At 35.2% G+C, this 12,150-nt stretch overlaps 1 pseudogene; it reads right to left on the bottom strand.

The window, feature by feature from the left end:
* Window positions 1-254: 254 nt before the first annotated feature.
* On the bottom strand, window positions 255-372 carry LOC145246373 (5S ribosomal RNA; annotated as a pseudogene).
* Between the last annotated feature and the right edge of the window lie 11,778 nt (window positions 373-12,150).

Below are 12,150 nucleotides of genomic sequence, written 5' to 3'. Positions count from 1 at the left end.
CAGTGGCAAGGAGAGGCCCATGACTGTCTGGCAGCGATTCTGAGATAAGCGGTGAGCTGTTCCGTCTGCCTGCTTCCCACCGGACTACAACTTGGATGTGTTCAAGTCCAATGTTAACAAATTCCTAATGAACCGCCCCCTCAGTAAACACTTCATCAAATCTCCACACTAACGTAATGTACTTGCAATAACCCTTATCCCTGAGTGACTTCCTGGCCTTGATAAGTGGTGATCACTGTGTTAAAAAAAAAGAGCACATACAACACCCGGAATTCCTAAACGGTCACCCATTTTAGTACTGACCGGGCTCAACGTTGCTCAACTTCGATGATCTGACGGAAACCGGTGTGTCAACGGGATTTTGCCATATATATAAGTGTATAGAGCTGGAGAATAAGGTGGCATGATATGGACTCCCCTTGTGTACAATGAATTCATTTTTTATGGGTGCCTATAAACACTGCAATAAATAACTTTTTTTATTCTTATGATTCTGCGAAATATATCAATTTCTATATTATCAACATTTTTTTAAAAACCAAATCCTTTTTTATTCCAAGGTAAATAAAAAAACTGTACAAATGCTTTCTGAAGAATAGATATTTGTCTCTGATGAGTTGTTTGATGGGCTACCGTTATTCAACGAAACGCGTGTAAGACGTATTTCATGAAAGCATATGATTAAGTTAAGTAGTTAATGACACGGACTGACAACGTGGGTGTGCCACGTTCGAACCCAGTTTGTTCTAGAGAAACACTTTCACTAAGGTATGTTGGCAACCTTCACGTGTTCCCTAATGTAAGTACACGCTATCTTGCTAGAAAAAATTCTAACGAGAAAGATATCGGGGAAACGAATGCCAATAATAATCACCCGATTCACACGAAATGAATTATGTTCAACAATTACGTTTTTGAATTTTTGAGATGAGGATTGTTGATTATTTGTATTATTTGGATTCTTTGCATTGCTCTTCTTGAGTTTTATTGAAATAAATGATGAAATAAAGAGTTCTGATTGAAACTGCGTGCAGATTCCTGAGTTCGACAGAAAAATTCCTGACTTCGACAAGATACACTTGAAGAAGGTCAGAGGTTACACCAACCAAACCGTTGTGAAAGTAACACAAAAGATGAGAACAGTAACTCGAATAATCCAAATGCGCATGCTCAGCAACAACAGCATCCGCATCATTAAGAGGCTGTTAAGATCGCCATTTTGAATGTGGAATCACTGATACTCTTAAAAGGTGATGTATCGATATTTATGCTGTCCTAGAAATTAAAGAAAAACTACATGATTGAGCAGTTTTCAATGGCAACACAAAAAAATAAATGAGAAATGATGTTGGAATCATCGCATCCAAACGATACCAGGGTATTATCAGAGAAGTCCATCGATACGCGAACCGATGATCGTCATGATTATCTCATCTAACCCTCTCATATACATATTTAGTGCGTACATGCCAAACACTCGCTGTTCAGCTGAAGTCAAGGATGATTTTTGGATCTTGATGAGAAAGTGTTAGAAATATTACGAAATTATTTTGTAATAATCTCGAGTAATCTGCCCGGACACGCCGGGGCAAGCCATGGCAATAGAAATCGAGATAGTGAGTCAGTGCTCGACTTTTCCACAGCACATCTCACTATTATGAATATATGTGGCCGGAACTCTTTCCATGAAAACAAGACCACATATAGATTTTATACTTACTCAAAAGCATAACATGGACCCCATTTTTGATGCAAAAGTTATCCCGTACGTGACGATGATTGGGCAACACTGACCAGTCGAAATGTCTGTGTGCTGAATTTTGGTGACTCATAAAAAAGTTTGAGAACAGTCGTAGAGTGATGCAGATGCAGATGCTGATTTGGACACTCTATTCTTCCACATCATAAATATTAAAATCTGTCGGCGATAAGGATTGACATCAATCGACGACAAGTTCCGTAAACCTTGATAAAAAGAATAGGGTGAGATCCAATGAACCAATGACAGCCTTGGCAAGATGGCGTGCGAGTTGAGAGTTGGGGCCGGGGTTGGCTCGACACTATTGACCGGGATTTGAACATTGCTGATGCGCACCTCGTGGAGACGCACACCCGAAGGAAATGGCGGGAGAAAATTATATCTACGGACCATGCGATACGATGCGAGAACACAGAAGGGAGAAGAAAAGTTAAACCAATTTGGAATTCATAAGAGAATATGTAATGTGTGAAGAGAAGGATGTTTTGATCCAAGACAAAATTCTTAGAAATTCCAATGAATTATTCACAAAACATTCTAAGTAGTGATGGGACGTTTCCGTTATATTTCCCGATTCCGGTGCAATTACTGATTCCGTACTAAATTCCCGATTCCAATACAATTACTAATTACGATTACGATTCCAGTTCTTTATAAATATTTAAATATTAAGCCATAAAATGTTTATTTTGTTCTGATTAGCGTAAATACACATCTTAAATGGGAATATATTTTCTCACAAAACACGCTTGATTGGTGGGCTGATGTATAGATTTTAGTTTTTCTGGCACTTTAAAACAATAAATATTATTGTATTACTACTAACAAAATGAAATAAAAACAAGTGAAGCATGCATGTTCCTCCGTGAGTGCACAGTGAACAAGGCATAAAAATGATTAAGTTCAGCATTAGCCCCCCCCCCCATTTAGCCCTAAAAGTCCCCAGGATACATCAAATCCTGGTGAAAATGAGCAAACGGCGCAGTTTTAGGCCTTAAAATGTAAATTTGAGTTCTGCACCATGCAAAAAAAAAAAATGACTAAGTCCATAATTTGTCCCCCCCCCATTTAGCCCAAAAGTCCCCAAGGCCTTAACATATTTAAATTTGAGTTCAGCACCATGCAAAACTGCTAAATAGACATACACAGAAAATTTTGGACAAATATGGTAAAATAAAAAAATGGAGTGTTTTTATTAACACTAAAAGACCCCTAAGACACACCCAAGAGTTATCACGAAGTATAGACAAACAAAATTATATAGAAACCAGTTAGTTACAACTTTTCAGCAAGTTTTATAAAAATACAAGGCATCAATTTTATTTTAATAAGCACAAAAGTGTCAATTTTAGCCGTTTTAATCCGAAAGCCCCCTCCCCCTAGGGAGGAGAACAACCGGAGTTTTCCCGAAAAATCAGGGTGATTTTACAGGTCCACCCTTCTTTTGTCAGGAGACTAAAAAAAGATAATTAAAGGAATCGATTAATCGTCCCAACACTATTTCCAAGATATAGAAAGGCTGGACAGGCCTATTATTTGTGAGTCCATTTTGACAATGCAATAGAGGACATGGTAATTGGGTAGTTTCCCATCCAAAAATATTTTTTAAATTTTATTGTGAAACTAAACTAAGTGTATTTTTTTATAAATGGGTCAGAAATGTAATAAAATATAATCCTTTAAAATAGTAGACAGTTTATTAACGTCACAATTGTCCGCCGTTTAGGATAAGAAACTACAAAATAATTGAGGACATTTCTGAAAATTTTAAATTTCTGTGGGTTAATAGACGATGATCTTTCTGGGATAGATTTTATTAAGTTGGTGCAAAAATAAAGTCCTTTGTTGACATATATATATATATAGATATATAGATATATATATATATACACATATATATATGTATATATATAGATATATAGATATATATATATATACATATATATATATATATATATATATATATATATATATATATATATATAGTAGTTTGCTTGAAGCATTGTTGGTAAAGAAATATATAGAATTTTTTTTTTTAAGCCAAAGACAATGCGGGGAAAGACCGGAATTATGAAAGTAAAGAAAGAAAAACAAACAAATGGCTTTAAAACAAAATTATATATATATATATATATATATATATATATATATATATATATATATATATATAGTAAGTTATAAAAATATATATTGCAATTAAGCTACACAGAATATTCCTCGTTTCATCCACGCTAGGATTAATCAGGCTTATCCTATTCTACCGTGGATGAAACGCGGAATATTCTGTGTAGCTTAATTGCCATATATATTTTATAACTTACTACCTAGCTCTACCTACGTATTGAGCACTGTTGAAGTAAATACTTAAAGTTTACGCATAAATTCATACTTTCGTATATTAATTTGTGATTGAATGAAGTAGTCATATATATATATATATATATATATATATATATATATATATATATATATATATATATATATATATATCTGATTAAAAAACGACATTATTTTTGCACCAACCTAATACTTTAGCATCCAAAAAGGAATGAGGTGAAGACCATGCTTCGCAAATGACCGAAAATCCGGCTCAAAGATGTCGGTGCCGAAAAACTAAATAAATAAAAATAAAAGCTGTTTTTCTTTCCATGTAAAAATGCCTTTTTATAAAATGAAGATTATATAAACGAATAAACGAAAACAATTTTCCATTGATCAAATGTGAATGATTTTAATGCGAAATGCAGCTTATTTATTCAAGGGTCTCGTACGTATAACTTTGGGTGTCGGCAACTTCACAAATCATTCAAAAAGACTAAAGATAGAAAAAAATATTTATATTTATATTAAAATTCGGTTAAGTACTTAAAAGTATTCGCATTTCCTTATAGAAACTACAGATATTCAGTTGTAAATCTGATCTTAAGTGTGCCAGGAAATACATCGACAGATGAAAAAGCAATGACGTCACGTGGATATGAATTACACTTCGGAGTGCAGTTGCGGTTAAGGCGAATGTACTCGGAAACACATCCTGATTCCCTGACCGATTTTGGGACCATCCTGTATGACGTGGAAAACTGAACTAATGAATGATTATAAATCTCTCTCCTCTCTTTTCTTTTTGCTTGTCTGTTTTACACTCCCCCTCTCTCTCTTTATATATATATATATATATATATATATATATATATATATATATATATATATATATATATATATATATATATATCACTCTATCTTTATGTATATACATCTCTCTCTCTCTCTCTCTCTCTCTCTCTCTATATATATATATATATATATATATATATATATATATACTAGCATTTCAGCATGGCGTTGCCCGGGTGTTTTGATGTGTATTTTGAGCAAAAAAAAAAAAAGTGGTAGTAGTAAGGCAGGCTCGAACCGGTACTGCAAAGGGGGAAAAGAATGGGGGGAAACCTGATGTCTTTGCTGTTACGACCACTGCCAAATAGGATGTGACTTATGTTTAAATTAAGGATAGACAATCGAAAATATCGGCGAAAAAAGCGACTCCCCCTGTAAAAAAGTGCCCAGTTAAAGGTGAAGATAGTAATGTTTTTAGCCAATTTTTCGATATTTGTCCAAAGACGATACTGATCTTGGTGAAATCCGGCGCCTGTGTCGAAAGTTTAAGGCAGACATGCAAACATACATACATACATTTATATATTGGTAACTAAAAATTTTCGACCCAAACCGATTAAAAGCTTGCCCTATCTCTGAATAACCTTTTATGTAAAATTTCAAATATTTAGACCAGAAATTGTCTGAGTAATTTGGAAGAGACCGCAGAGGTCAATTTTTTTTTTACTTTGACCCCTTTTTTGGCCCCTTTACATTTATTGTTTTAGGCTCAAATCAAGTTATTAAGTTAGATCCATGTCCAAGGAACCTATATCTAAAATTTCAAGTGTTTAGACCCAGAATTGTAGGAGGAATTTGGTAGAGCTCTCAATCGTTAAATCGTTGACATTTTACTCTTTAACAGCCAAATTTCTGGCCGAAAACCGATCACAAACATCTTCCCAAATCTCAGTACCCTATATATCAAATTCCGAGTCTGTAGACTGAGAATTGACAGAGTTATTGCGTAGGGAAATGTACACAGACACACAGACATGTTCACTTTTATAGATATACTAGCATTTCGGCCCGGCGTTGCCCGGGTGTTTGGATGTGTCTGTTGAACAAAAAAAAAACGTGGAAGTAGGAAGGCAGGCTCGACCTCGTACCGCGAAGGAGGAAAAGAACGGGATAAAAACCTAACGTCTATGCTGTTACGACCACCGATAAACCAGAAGCGATATTTTTTTAAATTAAGGTTAGACAATCTAAAGGGCAGGATAACTTTAAAAAATATCGGCGAACAAAAGTTACCCTCCCCTGTAGATTAGTGCCTAGTTGAAGGGGAAGATTAGGCTCAAATCAAGTTATTAAGTTAGATCCAATGTTTTTGACCAATTTTTCGATATTTGTCGTATTCGAACTTCAAAACGATACTGATCTTGGTAAAATCCATCGCCTCTATTGAAAGTTTTAGGCAGACATGCAAACATACATACATAAATACATACATACATACATACATGCATACATATATTGGTAACTAATTGATTAATTTTTTACTTAAAAATAAGTCCATTTTGAAGTTGATTATTATTATTTTAAACTTTAAATGGTACAGAATCAACGCAATACAACCAATAAAATATTCCTCAACAGCCGAGTCAACTTTTCCTTGTACCAGCGTCTCACGCGATTGCTAATAAACTAATACCTATATCTGAGAAGATAATGTCTGGGAAAGAGAACCTATTAAGATCCTACAGACACATATACTAACTTGACAGAAATAAAACCACTGTCGGACGGCTTTGTATTATAACTCGTAATCGTGCATATCTAGCGTTGCCTATTTCTTTCTTTCGGCTTTTGTTTGTTGTTTTTGCTTTTATTTTTGTTTTTTACATTTTTATGAAAATTCTGTCATGTTTTCTACCAAATTATATTTTAAATAGACTTTGGAAAGTGAACTTTTATTATTGTTGTGGTGGCACACATTCATTTGCATATGTGGATAGTAATTACACATAAATAGGAAGACTCAGTTAGTCTGAGTGTGTGTTCACCAGAAGCCACCGAAGGCCGCCGAGAGCAGATATGTTTCTCCAGCAAAGACTCTCTTATTTGACACCATTATGTAAATATCCTGCAAATATACCTTTTCGTAATACACTTCTTATTTGATCTACTTTGTTTGTTGAGTCGTCATTTGTATTGCTTGCTACGTTACTTGTTTCAACCTGCAAACTTAACAGTGACGACGAGGATGAACGTCAAATATAACAGTTTGACGAAGAAATGGAAAGAACTCACTAAAAAAAAGTACAACGCAACGGTTGACCTTTCTAAGGAATACAAGTTTTGACAAACGAAATAGTCGTAAAAACGGATTTTACGCTAAAGAGAAGTTCGATTCAAGCGGAAAAAAATGAATAATTCAGCGAACATTGGAAAACTGTAAAATATTTTCCTCGTGAAGTACAACAGTAAAAGAAAGAAACGGTTGTTTCCCAAATTCCAAGAACAAAAACTACTTTCAGGTAAAAAAAAAAGTAACCTCGATTAATAGTATTTTATTTACTAAAATACTTGTCGGAAAAAAAAAGAGACAAACATAAACCTTTAATTGCAGTCTCAAAGAAAAAAAATCGAACGTGGCAAAAAAAAAAAGCGACGATTTTCGCCGTTTCCCGTGGAATCCATCTTAAAAAAAAAAAGTAACACTTCTTAGTGGGAATGTGGAGTAGTGGATAAACGCATTGGTGATTGTACATACATGATTAAAGGTCCACAAAATATACATAAAAGGCACCTGAACCAAATAAAAAACGCCACATTCAAGATGGTGATTATACAACAGCAGTCGAAGAGGAGGAAACCATGGACATCATATACGAATACTTTAATTTGGAACCGCCTCAATATACACCTGAACCCCGAAGATCAGGTAGAAAAAGAAAGTTTAATGAACCATTAATGTTAAATCCCAAGAGAAAAAGATATTGAAATCTGTGCGACTTCAAATCTATGGAGGAGGGTGTTGTGGTGGCACACATTCATTTGCATATGTGGATAGTAATTACACATAAATAGGAAGACTCAGTTAGTCTGAGTGTGTGTTCACCAGAAGCCACCGAAGGCAGATATGTTTCTCCAGCAAAGACTCTCTTATTTGGCACCATTATGTAAATATCCTGTAAATATACCTTTTCGTAATACACTTCTTATTTGATCTACTTTGTTTGTTGAGTCGTCATTTATATTGCTTGCTACGTTACTTGTTTCAACCTGCAAACTTAACAATTATGATAGTATATATAATATAATGATTAAATTATGTATTCAACTGCATTGTTATAAAACTATAATATTATCTTTGTAAAATTGTTTTCATCCCTGGGTGCGCCCTAAAATGTAGTACTGCTGCCACATCTGAGTAGGAGCTGCACTGCACGCCTATCCTGTGTTAACAGAGTTCAAAACCAGCTTCGAAACCTAGTAGGTGATACTCTTTTCTCTTCCCTTAAACCTTTTTCCCACAGAAGAGCCGTAGTGAACATGTCTTTGCTCTATCGCTATTTTCATGTTAAGTGCTCGACTGAACTCCAATCTATGGTTCCCCCTTGCCAAACTTTCACAAAAAGCACTCGACTGGCTACAACCACCACATATGATCTTCCCCACTCTCTATCTGTGCCAAAATGTAAACGCAGATTCCATGAACAAAGCTTCTTTCCCAGAACTTCCCGCCTTTGGAACACTTCCGCTGGCATGCTTCCCGGTTGAATACAACACGGTAGCCTTTAAATCCAATGTAAACAAGTTCCTGTTAAGCCGTCCTCATAAATAATCAAATTATATCATCACCTTGCATTCATTAACCATTATCCTCGAGATGCCTTCGAGCCTTGATAAATGGTGACTCCCAAGTAGAAAAAAACAGCTTCAACATATGCGGTATAATCATCTTGACACGCCGGTTGTGATTGGATTTACAAAGTTAAGCAACGTTGAACCTAGTTAGTACCAGATGGATGATCATTTTGGGATACCAGACGCTCTATGTAAGAGAACGTCGACACGTCCTTGTAAGAACTGAAAAAACGACGGGGATATGCATGCGACTGGAGATCTTTTGCGAATTTTATATTCTCATGACACTTTCTCCTTTCAGGAGAAACCGATTCCACCCGCCTATGGTTAGTACTGTTCAATGTTTTGATAAATGAGGATTTTTAAAAATTTTAAAGCCCCAAATAATTTTTGCATGCGGTAGATTACATTCTTTCACATTCCTTTCAGATTTAAGAGGGTTACAACATTAATTGTTGGAGGGTGAACCTGTAAATTCACCCTTGTCCATTCGTCTGTTCGTCTGTCCGCAGTTTTTGCAATAACTAAGCTTTGGAATTTTCACCAGGATTTGTCGTCCCCTGAAGACTTTGGATGCTAAATGGGTAGGGTGGGGGAAATGCTGAACACAGGGACCATGCTTGCTTCATTTGTTATTTAATCTTTCAAGCATTGGTAACGTATTAAGATGGTTTACAAAGAAACTAAAAATATTCCGGCAGATTTAATTTCGTAATTAAGTAAAGAATTCAATTTATTTTACGCTATTCCTTTTTTTATATTAATAAACATCCGATCAATGATGCAGAAAGAAATTAGAACTGGTAATTATTCGAGCTACTAAAGTAAATGAACGTGAAATGTTGTTACAAACATGCACTCTTTGATTTGCCCTCGAGACCCGACCTCTGACCCCTAACCCCGCCCACGCAGACACGTCATTGTATGCTCGAAGCTAATGCACTTACATTAATTGTAACACCAAACGACATATCATGTAATTAACTCTTTGGATACGTTCCTTCTATGCATGGAACTTAATTAATAACAAACATTCCATTATACTTTACCAGCAAGGCTATGCAGCGTTGCCCGGTACAAACAGGACAACATTTCCGTTTAAATTTCAATACCTCAATCTTTCCCGCTCGCCCGTTTTCACCTTCCTCTCCCCCAACTTATCTTTCTTCTGCTCCTAGACCCCTCTCTTTCTCTCTCTCTCTCTCTCTCTCTCTCACACACACACACACTCACACACACACACACACACACACACACACACACACACACAAACAGGAAACTCGTTTTTTTGTAGATTCCTCAAGGATTGTGTCAGCGTAAGGGATTAATTCCTTGATTAAGAAAATTAGAGTTACTTCCCCTTTTGTTAATACATCAATGGGCATGAAAACAGACCCCCCCCCCAATCTGAATAAATCCGGGCTAGTTTAAGGTCAGCATTTTTTTTTCTATTTTTTAGATAGTAATCATCCGAAGCAACGCCGATCCAAAAATACCTTGTGGGAGGTTGTTTTATCGGTTTTTTTTTTCTTTTTTGATTTAACCAAAATATACAATTAAAAACACACATATGCAAAGAACTGTCCTTTATATTATAGATTTATAAACTAGCAAGATAATTTGGTATTGCCCGGCACTTTTGCGAATATACATGAAAGAAAAGTTTCTGTATTCTTTATTACTATTAAGTTACACATTATTAAGACTAAAATCTACTCGAGATTAAGGATGAATTGAGATAGTATGATCGTTAGCTGCAAGATGAATATTATGAGGGGATTGAAAAAGATAAATAGATAAACTACCTTTGAATATTCATTCATTTCGCCTGATTCAGATTTATTATTATATTATTTGCATTGGTTTCTCCAATATCTTTCTAGTTGAAATTATTACTAGAAAGAATTCGGATACTTATAGGAGGGATTGCATGAAGATTGCCAACATAATGAGTAAAATTATTTCTATGAAACGGACTGGATTCAAACTTGGCTCACTTAACTTGTCATCCCGTGTCATTAACTACTTAGTAGTGATGGGACGATTCCAATGTTTGCCAATTCCGATACAATTACTGATTCTATACTAAATTATTGATTCCGGTTCTTTATAAATCTCTAAATATTTAAATAAGAACTATTTAAAATAGTTCTTATTTTCCCCCGATTATCGTAAAGACGCATATTAGACGTGCAGATATTTTTTTTTCAAACGTAAAAGCACTTTTGCGGGAGGGGAGTGATCTATAGATTTTAGATTCACTGGTAATTTAAAATCAATAAATATGTATTATTTTATTATTACTACAAGCAGTGAATGATTTTGTTTTAAAGAAAATCATTAAAAAAGATAATTAATGGAATCGTTTGTGGAATTGGAAAATAGACACAATTTTTTTTCCGATTCCAATACCTATTCCGATACCCCAAAAAGTTGCGATTTTCCTGATTCCGATTAATTGCCCCAAAACTACTGCTTAGCGACCGTCACTTTCCACTAAGTTTGATTATTCATTAATTTCGTATTGTTGCCATTGGTTTACTCAATATCTTTCCAGTCAGATTTCCTGATGCTACCAGATTAGGCTGTCTGAAGATATTGGCTTCCTGAGAAGAAATGCACTAAACATTGATGTTTTTTGTTTTTCAGCCCACATGTTTCCTCCTGTTCCTTCTTCCCATTTCCCTGTTCTCTTTCTACCTTCTCCACTTCCTGACTGGTTTCTAACTTAAAATGTACCAAACGTTAATACTGTAACCCTTTTCCATCTTCCATTGCAAAACTCATTCATGTTCTGCAGGGCAAGGAACAAAAATGATTAAATCCATTATAAAACAAGCAAACCAAACACTATAAACTAGCGATTGAAGATACAAAAAGCTTGCAGAATAAAAACTTTCTACACCCCCCCCCCTTTTTTCGGCATCTAGGGATCTGCACAGTATAAAGGTGAGATTTCGCTGCTTCTCAGGTTAGCCGGCTGTATTTACATTGATGGGTACAAGTGCTTTGAGTTCGTCGGAGCGTATTCCATTAAAATACTTATAAAAAGTCACAGAGATACAGCATTTCAGCGATGGGACAGAGATTGGAATTTGATTGCTAGTGTGGGACCTATTAGGTTGGCAACTCTTTCTTGAACCCTATTTAAAAGTGAGACACTAGTGGCAGATACACTGGCTCAAATGTGGCAACAATAATCTATGCATGGACAATCAATCAAGATTATTTTTTGGTTTGATTCAAACTTAGTTTCTTGTTCTTTTAAAATAATTCCCAACTTTGCTGACAGTGGCAATTACTCTCTTTCATTTAAAGAATTGATTTGCTGTTTGCCAAACTGAAATCAGGAAATTGAAAAGACGATGAGTGAGTCTCGATTGTCTCGTCTAAATATGCAACTACTTGGCATAAAGAGAAAAAGA

The sequence above is a fragment of the Euprymna scolopes genome, chromosome 23, assembly GCF_053919585.1.
Source record: "Euprymna scolopes isolate OS-2025 chromosome 23, ASM5391958v1, whole genome shotgun sequence".
NCBI classification, from domain to species: Eukaryota; Metazoa; Mollusca; class Cephalopoda; order Sepiida; family Sepiolidae; genus Euprymna; species Euprymna scolopes.
Note: the sequence above shows the minus strand (reverse complement) of the source record. Positions and strands in the feature narration are given on the sequence as shown.